At 41.4% G+C, this 22,162-nt stretch overlaps 1 long non-coding RNA gene across 1 annotated transcript in view; it reads left to right on the forward strand.

The window, feature by feature from the left end:
* LOC144297683 (uncharacterized) overlaps window positions 1–16,823 on the forward strand; it is a 38,636-nt gene extending 21,813 nt beyond the window's left edge. The window contains exons 2-3 of the long non-coding RNA XR_013364616.1: window positions 10,304–10,337; window positions 15,092–16,823. This is a non-coding gene — a long non-coding RNA (uncharacterized LOC144297683). The remainder of the gene's footprint in view (window positions 1–10,303; window positions 10,338–15,091) is intronic.
* The last annotated feature ends 5,339 nt before the right edge of the window (window positions 16,824–22,162 follow it).

Raw genomic sequence — 22,162 nt, forward strand, 5'->3', positions numbered from 1 at the left:
CTTAACCTCTTTCTTTCTGTTTTATTTATTTTTAAAGAAGTGAACATATTGGCATAGCCCTTTTTTTCCTCTTTCCTTCTTTCCCTCACATCTTGCCAATTTAAAGTAGTGCAGGCTGAAAGGTGGGTGTGGAGGAGGTGGTGACCATGGTAATGAGAGGAGAGACTATAAGTAATAGTCAAACATTTAACACATATATAGTTAGGCATGCATCCAAAAAATAAAAATATTTTTATTCACCTAACATGTTTATTGATCACCTATCATATTGGTACTCTAAAGAAGAAGCCAAGGGAATGAGCAGGTCTAGTTAGCAAGATAAAATATGTATGCTGATTACTGTAATAGGAAAAATCAGTATATATATATATATATATATATATATATATATATATAAAATAATATGGGATTTCAGAGAAAACTTTCAGCTATAAAGACCATGGAGGCTTAGTGGAGGCCTAAGGTGACATTTTTGTTGAGCCCAAGGAATACACAGGATTGAGGTATGAGTGGGTGGGAAGTAGTAGGGATTATTGATAAGTGAGCCAACACAAACAACAAGATAGCAACACAGAATTATGGGCTAAATGCTGAAGATGATAAATCACACAGGTTGGGTGAGGTTTAGATAAAGTGTATGATGAAAAATAGTGGAAACTATGTTTGGAAAGATATGTTGGTATCAGATGGTGGACTATATCTGGTGGATTATGCTGGCTGCATAGGACTGGAATATAATGAGAGTGGTATTCACCCACACTGGCAGGCAGGTGCGTGAAACTGAGGCAGGAAGAGTGGTTATAAGGCTATTGCACTGGCCCAGAAGAAAGGCGATGAAGCCCTGCATTGTAACAATGGCTTGGGTTGGAGAGGATGTTAAATCACAGAGGTTGAATTGATGGGATTTATAATTGACCATTTATCAAGCGGAAGGAGAAGGCAAAGTTTAAGATAGCTTGAATGTTTCCATATTGTGAAGTCCAAATCAGGGTGCTCTATGGAGAGAATTGGGAAGTAAAAGAAAAGTAGCTGATTCTTGAGAGAAGATGAGAAATTCAGCTTTGGAAACATTGACTGTGTCACTCCACAGGGATTTGCGTGTAGATGGAGATGTGTATAAGCTCTTTTTCAGCAAATGCAAGGTTGCAGTTTCAAAGTTGGGTGTTATCAGAAGAAAGGCTATAATTAGAGCAAAGAGACTGGCTGAGATTGTCATGAACACATCTAGATGACGCCAGAGAAGAGAGGAGAGGAATGGTGAGGTCAAATCTTTGGATAAACTGTGGTTTAAAAGAGAGAGGAAAAAAAAGAGGTTTTTTTTTTAAAAAAAAGGGGAATCCCTGGGTGGCTCAGCGGTTTAGCCCCCGCCTTTGGCCCAGGGCACGATCCTGGAGTCCCGGGATCGAGTCCCACATCAGGCTCCCAGCATGGAACCTGCTTCTCCCTCCTTCTGTCTCTGCCTCTCTCTCTCTCTCTCTCTATCATAAATAAATAAAATAAATAAATCTTAAAAAAAAAAGACATTGGAGAGATAAGAAAACAGAAGAAGGAGGAAGAAGAGGAAGAGTGTTCAAAAGGAGTAGTCAGAGAGCCTGGTGGGCAAAAAGATCACTACAGTACATTGGAAGCTGAATCAGGCAATATTAGGTTTGCTGTATGAAATGGAAAATCAAAATAACAATGGTTTAAAATGTTACAGATTTGATTTTTTTTTCCACATGGAATAAATCTGAAGTAATTGGTAGGCTGGAATGACTTCTTCATGATGTCATCAAGAACTTGGTGTTCCATGCTTCTGTTCCATGGCCTTGTAAAAATGGCCATGTAAAAAATGTCTTCCTTGTTAAAGTTTCCCTTGTGGTCAAGGGTCAAGGTCAAGACTTGTGGTCCAAATGGCTGCAGGAGCTCCAGCCATCACATCCACACTACAATAATTGGAAGAAGTGGGGGAAAGACAAAAATGCTTGTGTTGCCTTTATGCACTACTTTGTAGATCCTTACCTCTAAGTCCTAACAGGCAACATCTGAATCTCTATTATTAGCTGCATTTTACAGCAGTGAGGCTGGGAAATGTGCTATTTGCACTGCTGCCCCAACTAAAATGACAGCTTATTTGTAAGTAAAAAGATAAACAACTCATGGATAAGCAATCAGTAGGAATCTTTACCGTAGAAGCCGAAGGTAAAGAGTGTTTCATGTAAGAAAGAGGAGCCAGTAGCAGTGGTTTTAAAAGTGGGTCACCAAAACAAAAAAGTGGGTCACTAAACAACCAGCTGCTTCAGCATCACTTGTGAACTTGTTAGAAATGCAGGACCTTGGGCTCTACCTTTGGCCTGTTGAACCAAAAACTTTAAGGGGGAGACCCAGAAATCCCACTTGTTTTAACAAGCCCTCTGGGAGATTCTGATGCTTCCTAAAATTTGAGGGCCACCAATTAGTAAGTTTAAGCGCTGCCACTTATTTCAAATGGTTTGCTTAGACTATCACGTATAAGACAGAATATTAGTTCCCTCTATTTATATTATATCATTTAATAGATGGTTTAGTTAAGGGACTGGATGTGCAAATAATAGTAATTAAAATTACACAAAGAGATGGAAAAATATTCCATGCTCATGGATTGGCAGAATTAATATTGTGAAAATGTCAATGTTACCCAGGGCAATTTACACTTTTAATGCAATCCCTATCAAAATACCGTGGACTTTCTTCAAAGAGTTAGAACAAATTATTTTAAGATTTGTGTGGAATCAGAAAAGACCCTGAATAGCCAGGGGAATTTTAAAAAAGAAAACCATATCTGGGGACATCACAATGCCAGATTTCAGGTTGTACTACAAAGCTGTGGTCATCAAGACAGTGTGGTACTGGCACAAAAACAGACACACAGATCAATGGAACAGAATAGAGAACCCAGAAGTGGACCCTGAACTTTATGGTCAACTAATATTCGATAAAGGAGGAAAGACTATCCACTGGAAGAAAGACAGTCTCTTCAATAAATGGTGCTGGGAAAATTAGACATCCACATGCAGAAGAATGAAACTAGACCCCTCTCTTGCACCAGACACAAAGATAAACTCAAAATGGATGAAAGATCTAAATGTGAGACAAGATTCCATCAAAATCCTAGAGGAGAACACATGCAACACCCTTTTTGAACTCAGCCACAGTAACTTCTTGCAAGATACATCCATGAAGGCAAAAGAAACAAAAGCGAAAATGAACTATTGGGACTTCGTCAAGATAAGAAGCTTCTGCACAGCAAAGGATACAGTCAACAAAACTGAAAGACAACCTACAGAATGGGAGAAGATATTTGCAAATGTCCTATCAGATAAAGGGCTAGTTTCCAAGATCTATAAAGAACTTATTAAACTCAACACCAAAGAAACAAACAATCCAATCATGAAATGGGCAAAAGACATGAACAGAAATCTCACAGAGGAAGACATAGACATGGCCAACATGCACATGAGAAAATGCTCCGCATCACTTGCCATCAGGGAAATACAAATCAAAACCACCATGAGATACCACCTCACACCAGTGAGAATGGGGAAAATTAACAAGGCAGGAAACCACAAATGTTGGAGAGGATGCGGAGAAAAGGGAACCCTCTTGCACTGTTGGTGGGAATGTGAACTGGTGCAGCCACTCTGGAAAACTGTGTGGAGGTTCCTCAAAGAGTTAAAAATAGACCTGCCCTACAACCCAGCAATTGCACTGTTGGGGATTTACCCCAAAGATACAGATGTAATGAAACACGGGGATATCTGCATCCTGATGTTTCTAGCAGCAATGTCCACAATAGCCAAACTGTGGAAGGAGCCTCGGGGTCCATCGAAAGATGAGTGGATAAAGAAGATGTGGTTTATGTATACAATGGAATATTCCTCAGCCATCAGAAACGACAAACACCCACCATTCGCTTCGACATGGATGGAACTGGAGGGTATTATGCTGAGTGAAGTAAGTCAATCGGAGAAGGACAAACATTGTATGTTCTCATTCATGTAGGGAATATAAATAATAGTGAAAGGGAATATAAGGGAAGGGAGAAGAAATGTGTGGGAAATATCAGAAAGGGAGACAGAACATAAAGACTCCTAACTCTGGGAAACGAACCAGGGGTGGTGGAAGGGGAGGAGGGCGGGGGGTGGGGGTGAATGGGTGATGGGCACTGAGGGGGGCACTTGACGGGATGAGCACTGGGTGTTATTCTGTATGTTGGCAAATTGAACACCAATAAAAAATAAATTTATTATTAATAATAATAATAATAATAATAAAATTGCACCAAAATGATTAAATGTTTCTTTAATGATTTTAAAAGGTCTTACTATAACCCATTGAAATTCTTCTGAATATTCCTTTATATTTTACAGGACTAAGAAAAAAATCTGATTATGTGACCATTCTATTTATCCTAATTTTTAGATAGAGTTTTTGACACAAAAACTTTACAACCTCTTTGAATATCTGGTCACATGTACAGTGTGAGACAGTGTCCCAGTAGAAAACACACAATTATCTGCTAGTAATTGAAGAAGAGACACATTGAATAATCTTCTAAGTGTCAGGTGATATGACCACGGGCACTTACTTCCTTTTGTAACTTCTCATAAGAGCTGTGAACAGATATAAGTTGACTGATTAGAGTTTTCTTAGTTCATATTTCCCATACAAAGAGACAACTAAATAGGCAAATGATCCCAGAGATTGTTAGAAAATTGAGAGGGGAAAGATCATCAGTCCAGGCAGTCTTCTTACCAGATGATCAGCCAGAGAGTTACTAATGTCTATTCCCATTCACTCTTTCATTTGTTCATTTAAGCAACGTTTTTAAAATGCTTGCCACATCAGGTATGGTACTGAGCTTGGGATACAGAGACAGGTCAGATCAGTGTCTGCTCTGGAGAAGTGCATGTGCACTCTCTCAAGAGGGTGGTGGGTGGGAGAGACACATGCCATTGACAGTTACTGTGGTAGACATGGGGGCAAGCCTGCGAGGCACGCAAAGGTCGATTCTTCCTGGGAAAGAAAGGATCCAGGATTTCTCTCTTTTAATTGGCTTCTCATTTAGATTTGAAGTTTTTCAAGAGCAGGGGCAAAATTTTCTCTATATTACACAAGCTCTTCCTCTCCCTTACTGCCAAACAATGCCCGAAAAAAACTCGAATCATGATAGTTCTATGGCTGCTGTAGCCAATGACCTTACAGATAGTCTCGAGTATTCAGAGTTTTCTGCTGTTGCATGCTTCCTAGTGTGCAGACCCACAGTGGTATCCAGGGGTCAGCCCTGAACTTTAACCATTGCTTTGGTTAGCTGTGTGTATGCACATGCGCGTGTGTGTGTGCATATGTGCATCTGTGTGCACACACAACATCTGGAGAACATTAAGAAAGTAAAAAACCCAACCTTATCATGTTGTAACACACTTTTGTTATTGAACCCAAGTACCCTATAAAAGTTGTCTTTGACTCTGGAAAGAAAATATTTGTTCCTACACCTGTTGTTGGCTGTTACCAAGTGATTTCTTATGGTCTCTGATCAGATGAATTTATTCCCCCTTATTTTGACATTTTCTTCCCAAAGATCATTCTGAATTTCTGCCAGACACTGTTCATTCACAAAACATGGTGAGGCATTCCCATGACACTGGGCAACTGGGAAGACCACTCCTGGGAGTGGCAGCATCTGCTGATTCTTCTATTCCTGTTGTACAAATGTCTACCCCACTAGCTATACTGTGATCCAACTCACCATCTTAGAAAGAGATGAACAATAAGTCCTGCAAAGTGACAAAATTGCATTGCTCCTGGGATAGTAAAGAACATAGCCTGACTAGAATAGAGAGTGTGGGTAAGAGAATGAGTGGAAGGATTTTGTACCATAGATTAAAGAGTCTGGGGACTCCATGTGTCCTAACCAGTCACCCGATCTTAATCAGGTCCCTTCTCGGGACCTCTGTTTCTTCATCTGTAAAATGAATCAGGTTGGATTAGAAGCCTCTTGTGACAGGTAATAAAGAGAAGGCACTTAGCGCAGTTCAGTGGTATGTTGGAAGGGTTGTTAGGTAAGAGTAATCAAGGCTTTAGAATGGATAGCATTGAAGAAGTATTGGATGCAGGGAATTTGCCTAAGAAGTTATTTCAGTATGCTAGGCTGCCTCCTGCTTAGCACCTGGGCCCTTGACGCCGGCATCTGAAGCAACAGACATTGTGTCTCTACTGCCACCCACCACCATGGTGTCATCTTTTGGCTGCTCAGAAGTCCAAGGCAATGTTAAGTGTGACTTGCTGGTCAGTCGGTAAAGAGTTCGGCATAACCTCTCCTCTTGGATGGGTGCAGGATGTGTCTCAGAGGCAGTGGGTCTGCTATCTTCCCTGCTGGTTTTCAAAGTGCCAGTTAAGTGCATTCTGCAGAAGCAGGCCCCTGACATCAGGGTGGAGGATGGCCCATCCAAACTCAGTTTCTCAAGTGCACATGAAACTCTATGAGAGATGAGGAGGGTAGCTGAGAGGGCAGTCCCTGCTCTCAGGACCTCTTGGCTCCTCTCCTACACAAGGGCTAGCACTCCCCTTGGTTTTTGCTGCTGACACTTGCCAAACTTAAAATAACATCTGAGCTTCTGTGGAAATTGTGGGAGGTGGGACAGAGGTTATTTTATCCATTTTATTTACAAGGAACCAGAGACTCAATGTTGGGGTGACTTACCTAGTTTACAGAGCTACTAGGTCAGACCTGGAACTCCCCCTGAGTCTTCCAAATCCATTAGTTGATTCTGGTAGATGATATTACTGGGGCCAAGGAAGTCCACTTAACCCTGGAGAGACTCAGCTACTGGGGAAAGAATACTCCAGCCTTTTTCTTGCACTCTAGTCTCCAGCCACAGACTTCCATTGTCAGAACCCTGTAGGAAGCTGGGTGGCAGGAGACCCTGGGTGATGTGGTAGAGAAGGGCAGAATGTGGCTTTGGAGGAGCAAATAGAGGGCACCTAGCTTACCTGGCATCCCATGAGGATCTCCATCCCTGTGCTTACACTTGTAGGGGGTTCCCCTAACATGGGCATCCTCAAAGCCTCTAGCATTCTGTGCCTGCTGCTCTGGGGTAGAAGGTCATAACCTTTTTTGACGTAAGTCAGGGGGCTGGCGAACTTGGGGTGGTAAAAAAAAAAGTCGTCTTTGTTCTCACTCAACTCTGGCTGAAATTTAGTGTTTCCTTCAGTTATGAAATAGGTAAAAAGCCAAGGTAGAATCAGCAGTAACTGTGACATCATCAGCAATAGGATGTTTTTTATGTATATTACAGATTTGACAGGTATCTAAATAGGCTTTACATTCTTGACAACTTCCAAACTGCAGCAATTATTAGACTTGCATGTAGATGATGTTGTTTAAAGTGTTTGTAATAAGAAAGCACATCATTGTATCACAGATTTGTTTTTTATGATTTTTGACAACATTTCTCAATAAAGTTGGTATCCTTTTCAATCCTCTGTATTTTATACATTTAATTTTTTTTTCTGAGTCCATAGAAGTCCAGAGCTATCCAGAGAAGCAGAAATGATCCTATTATGAAGGCTTCTTGTCTCCCCTGGGAGTTTGGGTCCAGGGCAGGGAGGAGGGCCCCATGTGAGGAGTCATAGCCTGGAAGGGGAGTATCTGCCGTGCTGAAGCTGGTTAGGGTCATTGCCACTAAAATTCAATTTTCTTTTCCTGGACCTTAGTTTCTCTGTGCTCCCCTCTACCCTCCACACCTGCTTGGTGGGGCCCACCGCCAATTCCTGGGGAATATAGACAACACAGTGAGAAGGAGGGGTAGCAGCCTGGGAAAGTGAACTGGAGTGGTTGATAGATGGCCAGAGAGAACCAGACAGAAGTGACAAGCAGGGCAGGCGTGCTGCCCTTGCCATTCCCAAGGCAAGGGAAATCCCAGAAATCCTTGGGAAGAAGACCTGACAAAGACTGGACTCCTACAGCCGAACACCTTGCAGGCTTGGCCGGGCTCCCCTGTGATGGTGAATCCATAAGGCCAATGACTCTGGGACATGTCCTAGCTTTGCACTACTAGGAAAGCAAAAACGCTGCCAGTTACAGTTGTGAGGTGCTGTCAGCTATAAAATGGATCCTGATTTCAGACATGCTAAAATGTGAAATGTGTTCTCAGAACTGATGGAATTTGGGAGTCAAATATTTCATTGAAGAGGGACTCCCCACTCCCAGGGTTGGCAGGCACAGGGACATTTGTGTTTTCTACAGCCATTGTTGGTGGCCTTGTTCTTCTCCCTAGTGTGTGAGCCTGCTGAAAGCCAGAGCTGTGTCCTAGCCTTTCTGATTCCTTCGCATGGAGCACAATGTCTTTCTCACGGTAGATGCTCCAAAACTGTTCCTTGTGTTAATACCTGACTGGCTGAATGTAGCAATGAGAGGCGGAATTGATGGCCGTGTCCTTCAGTAGTGTTTCCAGGTGAGGAGGTGAGTGGAAGAAGCCATCCAGCCCAGCAGGAAGGATTATTTTATCATGGACATATTAGGTTTGTTAGCTCATGGTGATAACAAAAAGCAGATGGACTTTAAAAAAAAAAAAGATTTTATTTATTTATTTGACACAGAGAAAGCACAAGCAAAAAGGGAGCAGCAGGTAGAAGGAGAAGGAGAAGCAGACTCTGTGCTGAGCAAGGAGCTGGCTGTGGGGCTTGATCTTAGGACACTAAGATCATGACCTGAGCCGAAGGCAGACACTTAACCGACTGAGCCACCCAGGTGTCCCAAAAAGCAGACTGATTTTTAACGTATTTTATTACTGTTTTTAAATCTTCTGCCTACAATGCGCAGAACCCAGTGCTTGCACCCAGGGCAGATCACCCTCTCTGCCTTTCTTATGTGCCTCACATAAATATATGAAGTGCGTTAAAATGCCAAAGCAGTGCTCAATAGCCAAAGCAGAGTCAGTGACTACAGGTCTCTGCTGCCAATGCAAGCAGTACGGCCTCTCTTTATTTGAGATTTTGCCTTGAAAACTTGCAGATGCTGAATAGCACTGAGAAGAAGTACTGAATGCAGAGCAAATGAACAGCTCTCACTATTGACATCATGCTCCAGATGCTGTCCCTCCCCCTCATCTCCCGATGACAGAATCAACACTGCCATTCCCAGAAGAAATGATTCCCTAGGGAACCATGGAACATTTGCTTAATGACTTTCAAGAGAACCTATGGTTTTGGTACCATGGATTGGGAAAGGAGAGTGTCTACGTGGAGTTTCTGCCCTCATCAGCCCTGCATCCCAGCCTTGCATCCTAGCGACTGGGCCAGCAAGCTTGGTGAAGGCTGACCAGGCCACATTTCCCCCGGGGATGTTGGGGAGAGGGAGAGAATGAGGGAGGGATGCATTGACTGCAGCTTGCTGGGATGACTTGTGAGGCCTGGGACAGCCCAGGCTGTCACTTCAGCTAAGTTTTGTGCTGGTGTTAGTGGCAGAACAGATGGGCAGTCAGAGCAAAGACATTCGGTTTGATTCTAGCCCAGCATGGCCCTGTCCAATGCATCAGCCTTAGGACAGACCCAGAGTGGTCAGGTCTGTGCTGACATGGATGAGGACCTACACACACACACACACACACACAGAGAGAGAGAACAGGGCTCCCTGGTCCTGGGAATGGCAGGCAGAGACCAGGAACTATGACTGCCCATCATTCCTTCTCCACTCGATCCTTCAACTTTCATTGAGCACCAGCTATACAAAGAAAAGCCCTTCCCTCAAAGAGCAAATGGAGAGACCGTTAGGTGCACAGGTGCATCAACAGGATGCAAGCAGATGGCAAGTGGATGGGAAATAACAATGGCCAAAACTTGGACAGTGTTTCATAATTAAGAAAGCCTTCCCTTAAATCTATTATGTTATTTGTTTCAAACAGTAGTCATGCAAAGTTGTATTATCATCCCAAAGTTGTAGATCATCTGGCATCCTCATCTCAATTCAGAATCCATTCCATACCACTCCACCCTTACATGAGCTTTCTTGGGGGGATGGGCACAAAAGATGTGATACCCGTTTGCTCGGTTAGGAAACAGTGTGGTTTAAGAGTCTTGGTTCATAACAGTATTGGTGACTTAATGATCTTGGCATCTCCTGCCTCATCATTCCCTCAACCTCTCTTGCCCACTTAACATTTCACTGGATCCCCCAAGAAATGGTTGCCTTTCTTCTGTCCTGGACATAAATGTGCTTTATGCTGTTGTGTTTTTGTTTTTGTTTTTTTTAAGAAATGTAATTTTATTGCTTTTATGTTCACAGAATGTCTCTACTAACAGAAGAGAGAAGGGAGGTGGTAAGAATACATTTGATTATTCTACTTAATAAATGCAGGTGTAGAAAAGGTAGTGAGATAGATATAGATAGACAGTAATATTCTTTATTGCTATTACCCAGTAAGAAGATAGAAATCACTAGTAATTTTCACATTTAACAACATGGAATTTAAGAGCAGTATTGATTGGTATGTGATAATTTTCTAAAAGCTTTCCATGCTTACTTATTTTCATTTCATTTTATTTTATTTTTTTGTTTCTTTATTTTTTAAAGGGGGAGGGAGGAAAGGGCAGAGGGAGAGGGGGAAAGAGAGAATCCCAAGCAGGCTCCACATCCAGTGCAGAGCCTGACACAGGGCTCAATCTCACGACCCTGAGATCATGACCGGAGCCGAAATCAAGAGTTAAATGCTTGACTGACTGAGCCACCCAGATGCCCTTATCTTATTTTTAATTGGTTTCATTGTTGAAATGGGGCATAATTGATGCATAATATATTAGTTTCAGGTGTACAACATAATGATTTGATATTTGTATATATCATGAAATGATCACCACAATAAGTCTAGTTAACATCTATAACCACACAGTTATGATTTATTTTCTTATGATGAGAACTTTTGAGATCTACTCTCTTAGCAACTTTTAAATAAATAGTACAATATTGTTAACTATAGTTACCATACTATATATTACATCATAGGATTTATTTATTTTGTAATTGGAAGTTTATGCCTTTTCACTCCCTTCACCCATTTCCTGATTTATCCTCTTTACATCTTTCCCTACTTCTTTGGGACTTATATTTTTCTCCATCCCTGGAAGGCCTGTTTCCTGGACAGGGGATAGGCAAGTTGGTGGGGGAGGGTTGGTATGATTTTTACCAAGGAGCTAAGAAAGTACTATGAAGGCTCACTGAACCCATTTGTCCCTCAGGACAATGATTAGAGTTAAACACAGTGGCATCCACTTCACCCTACATCCTAGAAATCAGGCCTGCATGCAATATCTTCAGGGAAACCCACACTTCCCCCAGGTAAGGAAAGCCCAGGATGAGTCACCAGGGTTGGAATCCAGACAGCAGGCTGTTTCAAGTTTTTTTTTTTTTTTTTTCTGTGCTTTTTCAGGCAAGAACTTTGGAGATCTTGTTGTTCTAGGATCTGTTATAATCTTCTGATGCCCACTTCCTGAGTGTTCTGACCTGAACTCACACATGCTCTCTGTTTTCCCTTTAGAAATGGCTCTTGCTCATTTCCAAACTCCAGCTTTTAACAAAAAATATTTAAGTGTCTATAAGGACGAGCTCTGGCCACTCTTCCGATTAGGAGCAATGAATCCCTCGGATGTCACTTCCTAATGAGATGATTTGGATATCTTCGGGATATGGGGAGAGAGGAGGGAGATTGCATGGGGGATGGTGTTGGAGTGGGGGTGGGAATGCCAATGTTGGTTTATTGATAGTCGGCAGGATGACATTCTTGTTTCATCACATGATGAGTGTTTTCAAGGCACTGAGCCAAGACCAGCCATAAACCTGTCTGGGGAAACATCTCCGTGAAATATTCCCGAGCTCACAAAGCAGATGTCTACAGAGGCAACACGGCTCACCTGATTCACTCCTTGAGGCAGCCATAAAACATGTGACCTGCAAGAAGGGTGGGCTTCGGTGGGCTTCGTGTAGCCAGTTGGTGACAGAGCCAGGATTGGAACCTAGGTCTATTGAACCATAAGTTCATATTCTTTTTTTTTTTTAAGATTTTATTTATTTATTCATGAGAGATACACAGAGAGAGGCAGAGACACAGGCAGAGGGAGAAGCAGGCTCTGTGCAGGAGCCCCATGCAGGACTCGATCCCGGGACTCCAGGATCATGCCCCGGGCCAAAGGCATTAGTTAACTGCTGAGCCACGCAGGGATCCCCTCATATTCTTTTCACAGCTCTGGAATATAGACACTCAAGGGATAGCCATTTTCATTCTAACTTAGCCGTCAGGTTCGTGACCTTGGTTATGTTTCTTCTCTGCCTTGGGCTTCGTTTCTTCCTCTGTAAGATAGGGTTTTGGAAAGGCTGACCTTTAGCAACCTAGGGCAGAAACCATACCCCTGCCCGGGACACAGAGGGCTGCCTGGCACTCAGTAGGTGCAATATGCATACCTATGGAAAGAATGCATCAGTGTTTCATGATTCTAGGAATGTCCATTCTCATATTAGCTCCTTGTCTTTAAATCTGCTCTTGATCCACTTATGGGTGATCTTCCACATTCTGCCTATTTTATATAAGGTGAGCTTTTAAAAGAAAGAAACTGTTTCTAGTTCCTTCTGTTAGAATTATGCCTATTACAACACTCTTGTGACAAAAGAGGCTTGGCTTGTTCTATGAACAGTGATAATGACAGTGATGGTGGTATATATGGAAACTTCAGATGTTATTATGGTCCTTACACTTGAAGGATGGCCCTTTTGTTCTTTTCTACCTTGTCCTTCATGCTTTGGGTCATTGGTTGGTATCATATTAATGTGCACATGCTATCGTTAAGTGCATGAGAAGGTATGTATCCATGAGTTTGTGTGTGTGTGTTCCATTCTTCAGTGTGTTGACTTATGTTATTTTTGCTTTCTCAACATCTTTTTTTCTCTCCTTCTAACAGCTCAGTTTTCTTTAGGTAACACCCTTCCCCCATTCTGACATTATATACCAGAAGGAGAGAAGTTCCTACCTGTTTCAAGGAGAGATAATCAGGCTATTAAACCCTCCTGGTCACAGGGCTTTGTCAGCAATCAACACAAGATCTGATCCGATCTAAAGAGAATCAATTCTTGATAAAACCATTGGAAATACAAGTTTATCTTTCTGTTGGGCTTGTAACAGTAGATGTAAGCCTGTACAACGAGCAGACAACTTTCTCACCTCCACTGTGAGGGGAAGATTTGCTAAAGAATGGAGATTATGCAGAAGAAAGCAGAACTGGGAGAAAGAGAAGGACATGGTTTGAGATTCTGGAGCACTGCACCTAAAGCCAACATTCCCCAGGGTATTAGTTGTGTGAGCCAATACATTCCTACTTTCGGTGTAGCCAGTTTGGGTTTACTGCCGCTTGTAGCTGAGTGATAAAATTCCCTTGCACTGTGAAGCTCTGGATAGCTCTGATCCTCTGCATCTCCTCTCGTTGTCAGGTCTAAGTTCTGGGGATGCCAAGCCCTGGTTTTGTCCCCTTCTCTGGCCTGCCTCCTCAAGCAGTGCCTTGCCTAGAGCCTCAGAGGAGCATGGCTTTCAGCTTTGAGCATGCTGAGTGGAGCCTGGCTATCACAACTGCTTCTTATAATCTTCTTATAATCTTCATCTAATTTCATGATTATTTTCATACTTAAAACACTATGCCAGTTTCCATGGAAGGTTCAAATAAATCACATATTCCATTTTTTCATTTTAGGGAAATTCTCCCCTATTTTATATGTCATCTTTCTCTGTCCTTTTTGTTCAGTTTTTGACTTTAGGGAAATCAGCTACATAAGTTATCCACATGTTGAATTGTCTTTCCTCTCCTCTATGTCTATTATATTCCAATTGATTTTACTCACATTATAATTTTTTCTACATTTGCTAGGATTATCTAGAGCCCTTTTTCTGTTAATCTTTTGACTTCCAACTAAAACTGTCCCTTTTCTCACTGTTTCTTATTTATTTATTTATTTATTTACTTATTTATTTATTTATTTATTTATTTATTTATTTATTTATGTTTTGTTTTTATCTCAAAGTTTTCTTTCAGATCTGCCAACATCTTATTTTATTATCTTGTCTTTAAGCTATTTTTTAAAATTCAGTTCAAGTTCTTACGTTTTTCTAGAGTATGAAGCATAAGCACTTTGATTCTGTTCCTTGGATTATCTTTCTTTCACGTTGAGGTATTGTCTTCCGAATTTTGCTTCCTGTTGTAGCTTACACACGATGCTTGATGCTTGGTGTGCTTGTTCTGATTCCAATTGCTCTGATATCTGTACGGGATCTTGGCTCAGCTCCTTTCCCTTTTGTATATGAGAACTGTGTGTCTTTGCTGTTTATCTAAGGCTGAGAGGTTAAGAATTGAATTCCATCCACTTCTCTGTCTGAGGATCTGAGAACTTAGAGGCAGAGAGTCACCTGGGGCAATGCCCATTGTGTTTAATGTCCTATAGCACAATGCACTACCCAGGTGGGCATGCTGTCTCCTGTCCTGAGGACTGCCCATCAAATTCAAAGCAGGTCCCAAGAGCTTAGTCTCCAACAGAGATGGTCAACATATGTTTATTACTGCTTCACACCCCTGTCTTTCATGCCCCATTTACTCCCACCCAGCAGGAGGTGGAAAAGATAAAGATGATCCACTTCATCCACCACTCTTAATTCAAGACTTCTAATAAGATTTTCAGTATTTTGTGAGGCACCTGGGTGGTGCAGTCTGTTAAGTGTCTGACTCTTGGTTTCTGTTCAAGGCTTTCTCTCAGGTTTATGAGATCGAGCCCTGGATTGGGCTCTGGGTATGCTCTTCCTCTGCCCCTCTCACTCATGCTCTCTCTCTCTCTCTCTCTTAAATACATAAATAAATCTTAAAGAAAGATTTTCGGTATTTTGTCAACTCAGTTGTTCTGTTTCAGGGATGAGGGGATGCTAAGAGTTCCCTGTTTTTATCCTTGGTTTCACCTTTTGAAGTTTTTAGGTTGAGGTTTTATTTTGTTACTTGTTTAGCAGCTCACAGTAAATTTTTGCTGAATTTTAATATATTTGCTCCCTAGGTCTAAACGCAGGAGACATCACTAGAGGCAGCATGACATCGCCAAAAGAACAGTCTCTGCAGCTTATCAGACCAGCTATGAGATCCTGAGGGTCTCGAGATTCAGTCTGTTCTCTGGTCATGGGAACAGTCATGCTTAGCTTGCAGAACTGCTGGAGGAGAAACCAAAGGAAGGGGGATGTGGCTGAGCTTGGCAGAGGGAAGGGAAGAGAAAAGTGAATGGAGAACAGAGGCAAAGCATGACATGACCTCATCTCTCCAGTCCAGAATTCCTTCCATTGTTAGGAATGCTGAATAAGAAATGCTTGGCATGTGATACATACTCAAAATGGTGACTATTATGAGGTAAGATAGGTGTCAGGCCATGCAGGATGGGCATTCCTCAATGAAGAAGGGTAGAGCATGAGGGGTGATTTTGGGGCCATGGTTTACTGTGTGCACTTTCCTGTGCTGTTTATAAGACTCCTTGGCAAAATGTGGAGGTGGTAACTATTTGGGGGTGGGGGGTAGCCTGCTGCCTTTGCCTTCACATCAGCCTGACCCAGCAATTTACTTGTTCTCTAACTGGGGAATAGATGTCTTCATTAGGGTGTGCTCTTGGTTTACCAAATTTTCTTTCTTTATTTTCTTCTACAAATCCTTTTATGAAAATCACATCTGGCCATAGGCAGGGTTGTGATCTGAGGCAGAGGGCTAGCATCTTACCATGCTTGGAATAGCTAGGATGATAACTCCTGGATTTTCTACTCACATTTTTCTCTACCATATTTTGTGGTAGTAAAACTTTTGAAGTGATGAACTATCCCTAATGCCTAAACTTGGCCTGGCCATGGATTGGACCAACACTTGGAGCTGTTGATGCATCTGTAGGCTGTCCCTGGGTACCCCTTCCAACTAATGAACAGTGTTTATAGGATAGAGGGAGCATGGAGACCCCTCTGGAATAGTCAGTGTCCTCTACTGACTGCTGTGAAGATCGAAAGTGTACATGAGTATGTATGACCTCTTAAATATTAGACCAAAAAAATCACATCTTTCAAAGTCTCAGGACAGCCATGTATCAGGCCTACCACAGCTACTGTAGAAAAATCCAGGATCAAAGCACAGAGGCAGCAGAACACAAGAATGAAGTGTGTCTATAAGGACATACATCTGTCTTTGTGACCTCTTGAAGATTGATTTTTCTCATCTGTAAGGTGGAATAATAATAGTACCTACCATATAGCTTTGTTGTTTAGGATTAATGCTTGTGGAGCACCTGGTATATTGCCTGATAAAAAGTAAGGACCCAGTAAATGAAGTCCTTTGTTATTTTCTTGTAGTTGTGTTCATTCACTAGTTAATAGAGTAGTGTGATGCACATGTACCCACAACTAAGGAGTTGTGTGATTTTCCTCTTTAAGTTGTATGCTTGTATAGGGAAATCTAGGGACTGTATCTCCCCTTCATCTTATCTACAGTTCCTGGGTACCAGGGGGATTTAATCTATTTTGATGAATTACTTACATCAGGGTGCCTGGAGATATGTTTAAAAGAATGCTGGCATAGAGCTGGTATTTAGTAAATTTTTGTTGAATGAATGCAAATGAATGAAAACATCTTTTAAAAATATCTTCAAAGAAAATGAGCTTGATCCATAGTAAGCAAAATATAGATGAGCCACAAGGGACTACTTCTCTATACCAAGCAATGACAGACTATAAAAGAGAAATGAGAGAGCAAACTGAGGGTTTCCAGAGGGGAGGTGGTGGGGGGATGGGTAAAATAGGTGTTTGGGGATTAAAGAGATCACTTATCATGATGAGCACTGAGTAATGTATAGAATTATTTAGTCACTGTATTGTACTTTTGAAACTAATATAACACGGTATGATAACTAGACTGGAATCAAAATAAAAAGTTAATTAAAAAAGAGAATTGAAAGAGACTGTAAACTCTTTTTTAAAAAAATATTATGAATCTAGAGGCAGATGGAACAAAAATTTAACTTTGGATTCTTATATAGTCCTTAGACTCTAAAAATTTATTAATGAGAATCTTTGATATTAAAGAACTACAGAGAGAAGCGTGTTTTCACAAGCCACTTGTGTCACAAATTCAAAGAAGCAGAGGACTTTGTGAGAGTAAATTAAGACAAACAAACCAAGATTTCACCCAAAGCAAGACAACCCTGTCAAATTTCCATGCTTCAGTTTTAGGCTCTTGGTGGTGGTCAAGGTCTTGTGTACTCAATTTGTTCATCTAGTCAGAATAGAGGTATAACCTTAATAGATGGAATTGTGAATATGGACACCCAGAAGAGCTTGTATTCTGTTACTTATGAAATATAATTCTGATATCCTTGTTTCCACATTAATGTTGAACTTTATCAAATACCAGTTCAGGAAATCTTATGAGCCAAGGAGTGAACTGGATGAGGTCTGTGAATGAGAGAGTGTATGGAGGGTCTGTTGTTGCACGGGATAATGGAAAGGGTTGAAAAAGCCACACTTATGACTCTGGATCTTGCCCTTGTTGATAAATACCGTGCTGCCTCTTGTAGCCAGTACCACCCAATTTGGCACTGAAGTATTCTTGAGTGGTTTTGCACATTAGCTCTTTCCCTCTGAAAGCAGACAACAGCCCTTATACTCTTTGATTCTTCCAAGTGCTTAGCTCAGTGTAAAAAAAGGTTGACTGATTGCTATGGATCAACAGATTTCATTTACTAAGTGTAGGCACCAGAATGCCTTAGACTTACTTATCGTGAGACTGAGTGTCAGATATCAGACAGCGCCCAGCATAAAAATCACCCATGGGAAGGAGCTGACTTAGCCCCTAGAAATTTCTGGTATTCATGACTTTTTATTTTTGTCCTTGGTAGGGAGAAAAATTAGGGAGCCAAGGCTATTTGGGTTGTCATCGGGGAATTAGGAGGAATGGTGTAGGAAAGCAGCAGTTATAAGTGTCATAGGAATTTGGGTAGACATGTTTATGGGGTTGGCATTTTGAAGGCTGGATAGAAATACCTCGTGTGTGTGTGTGTCTGTGTGTGTCTGTGTGCACGAGAATGTGTTTAAGGGCCTAAGCTAGTAACTTCTAAAAAGACAAGAAAATGTGGAAAGAATAAAAAAACCTGTGGCATATAATTTTTTGCAATAGATTATTTTAGAAAAAAAATATGGATATGACTGTAACTGCAGTTAGATAGAACATTGTTTCTGCACCTGTTCAACTATGACCCTGGGCAAACAGGGACAGGTCAACACTGAGATAGGAGACCATCAGGTCAAAGAGCTGTGCCTGTCACAGTGGCATCATCACCAACATTCCAACCTCATGACCCAAAGACCATTACATCAGTGATTGGCCCAATATGGCACCATGTTGGGAATTATTAGCCGGACATTGTTCTCACCTCAGATGGCATGATGGATGGGATTGGATCTTTTAAACAAGCAGAATGTATATGATTCCTGAACAAGAGCATGATTTAGGTGCCATCCAGTGGCCCTAAAAAGCAGCCAGCATCCTTGAAAAGACTGCAAATGGTGAATTTTTTTGTCTTGTTTTATCACCATTTTCGAGCAGTCCTCCATCTCCATAGTCCAGGCTAATAGCCATAGCAACACTATCGACAGCCAACTAGCATTGCTAAATACTGGCAGTCTGTGTTTGCATGTGAGTGTGTGCATATATGTGAGGGTAAGACACACAAATGTGGAGAACGAATAGAGAAGAGATCAATGCACTTGATTTTGAAGAGCATTTAATAATGCTGATTTAGCTACTTCCTGCTTGGGCTTGTGTAACTGCAGAGTCAAATTCTCTCATTCTTAGGACTTTTTGAAGATGGTTGAATCCCTTTCTCAGAGAAAGAAAAGATGCAGGCTTAGGTGCAGGTCAGATTTTAATATTTCTTAATTGATCTAGGCAGAAGGACTTTTTTAAACTAGGCTTCACATAATGAGGCAGAATTCATGAAATGCCCCTTGGATCTATCACCAGATACTTTTAAGAGAGAATTAATCATAGGCCCCAGAGAAAAGGACTGCTGGAGGGGAAACGTGAAGGAGGGGGACATGGCTGAACTTGGCAGAGAGAGAGGAAGCGAGAGGTGGGTGGAGAACAGAGGCAAAGCACCGCATGACCTCATCTCTCCAGTCCCGAAATCCTTCGCAGTCTCTGCTCTGCTTTCCGGAGGGACTGGGCCAGCCTCTCCCTCTTCCAATCTATCCTGAACACTGTGGCCCTATTAATCTTCCTAAATCACTGCTCACCTCTCATCACTCCCCTTCTGAAGAGTCAGAGGTGGTTCCCTATTGCCTGCTAAATCAAATCCGGCTTCTCTGCCTCACTTGCGTTGACTTCCGGAATTTGGACCTCCCCAGCCTGTCCAGCAACTCTCAGCCACCACTTCTATCTCAGCAGCCTGGACTCCTCACTGTGTCTTGAACAGCTCGAGGCTTTCCCACCTCTACACGTTTGCTCTGCTGTTCCTCCTGATGGGACTGTTGCTCCACTTTGCTCTACCCAGCCTCCCTCTCTGACTCTTAGGGCCTGTGTCTAGCCCTACCCTCTCCATAGATGTAGCCATCTGACTACCCCAGTCCGCTCTGAAGTCTCTCCTCTCTGGTAGATGTTTAACAACAGGCTTTCTAGGGGTGGGGGATTGAGGGAATAAGTACATTCATGTATGCTCATGAGTTCACTACAGATTTAATGATATAAAAAATGTACAGTACACAATTTACAAACAATAAAATATACAATACTCTTATTGTAAGTTCTCTGTAGTGAATTGCTTTCTGTAAAATGTTTTCATTGATGCTTGTCAAACTTTTGTATCTGTAATCAACCTATGATTGCAATTAGCAAACAAGCATTGTTCTGACAGGAATACTGGTTGACACTTTAATGAGTGAAATAATGTGAAACAACAGAGACATATGTCACAGTTTCACTGACTCTTCAGTGGCATGAGAGGCTTCTTGCTGAATTGGATAATAGTTTTCAAATGCTCAAGGTGTGTGTGTATGTGTTATTCACCATGCAATGGTTACAGACATTCCTAATTTAGTTTGCATTAACATTTTCCCCATCACTTTGCTAAGTCTAGACAATCAACAAAACAGTAAACCAAGCCTTGATTTGTAGCATTAGCCAATTTCTATTGTGTCTATAGTCCTGCCACAGCCAATTTCAAGCCACCAATGTGACTTTACTGAATGTGATGTTGGGAGAGGTGTAGCAGCACATTATTATATAGTTTTTCTACCATACTTTGTCCAGATACAATCTCAGGTGCACAGATCATAGGAAGATGTTGTAAAGTATTTAGAAAGTGATGAATTTTGAGTATTTATAATTTTTGTTTTGATTATATCAAACTGTAAGCTTATATAGTATAATTTTCAACATTGGCTGCGAAAATTCCTAAAGTTTAATAATCGGACCTCACAAGTCAATTCAAGCTGTCAGTACAAATCAACTCTATCACACCACTGTCTGACTTCAATATCTGGAAAATTAAGTGCCAGGCATCATGTGAGGCACTGGGATAAAGAGATGAATAACCCATCCTTGTCCCGAAGGATTTCACAACCCACTCGGGTAAACAGGTAAGTCAACAGATAATGACAATAGATTTGGAGTGCAGTGGAGGCACGAGAAGACTTCCAGGGATTATGGAAGCCCATAAAGAGAAGGCTGTTAACTCATGGTGTTGATCAGGTGGTTGTACAGAGTAGATGATTTTACACGGAACCCAGAAGGATTATGAGGAATGTATCAGGTAGAGTATATAGGGCTGGACATTTCAGGCATGGGAGGGGATCCAAGTTCAAGTACAAAGATCCAAGTTCATACAGCACCAGGTAATTTGGCATGGCTGGAGAGGTGGAGATTGAGATGGGGCTGGCTGGAGGTAGGAACAGCCAGACATACTTTTTGGGAAGGCTGAAAGTTGATTTGAAAGCACTCATAATCATGACCATAAGCTCATTGTTTCATGATTCCCTATTTTTCCCTTGGTGCATGTTTTTAAAATGTTTCAACTCATAAAGATAAATCTTACTTTTAACCCATATAATACTAATTCATTTATCTGCCCTACTGACCATACAGAGAGCCAGAGAAACTTTTTGGATTATTGGCACATGAGACCTTTGTGGAACTTTTTTTTCTTCTTGAATGTTTCAATTCCTTTTATTTCTTTTGTTGCAGACAAAGGGACACAAGACTTTATGTCCCATTATTTAGGTAGGCCAACAGAGAAGGTTAGAGAGGTGAAAAGTTAAAAGAATCCTGAAAATTGGGACACCTGGTGGCTCAGTGGTTGAGAGTCTGCCTTTGGCTCAGGGCATGATTCTGTGGTCTGGGATTAAACCCCACATCTGTTTCCCTGTGAGGAGCCTACCTCTCCCTATGCCTGTGTCTCTGCCTCTATGTGTGTGTGTCTCTCATGAATAAATAAATAAAATCTTAAAAAATAACCTTGAGAATCAAATATGTTATATCTCTCAGGGCTGCACAATTGGACAGTGCCATGGCTGGATAAAAGATCCAATTTTTTTTCAGTGTGGGCATCTACCTACAAACATGTGATTCCACTTTGATTCCAAATCTTAGCTACACATCATTCACCCTCCTGAATGGTTCTGTAGTTTCCTGTGACATGGTGATGTGGAAAACATTTGAAATGTAAAAGAACATTAAGCAAATCAGAGAATTGGGTTGGTTGGCTTAAAAAGTTGAGCCAGCTTAAGCAGAGAGCACATAAAGTATCTTCAAAAATAAATAAATAAATAAATAAATAAATAAATAAATAAATAAATAATAACCCAGTCAAAACCTTGTCAGAAACATTTGGAAACCAAAACCTTTGAACCCAGAACTGTCAAGGGAAGATCTTAAAAAATTGTTTTGCTTTGTGTGTGTTCAGTATATTCAATTAATATGAGGGCTTGGTTCCCAAACATATGGAAGAGATTTTTCATCAAAAGGACTTTTGAGTGGGTTTCAAATTTCTAGTTGTTGCCTGTCACTTGATATAAAATATCCGATTTTTGGGATGCCTGGGTGGCTCAGCAGT

This window comes from Canis aureus, chromosome 25 (genome assembly GCF_053574225.1).
Source record: "Canis aureus isolate CA01 chromosome 25, VMU_Caureus_v.1.0, whole genome shotgun sequence".
NCBI classification, from domain to species: Eukaryota; Metazoa; Chordata; class Mammalia; order Carnivora; family Canidae; genus Canis; species Canis aureus.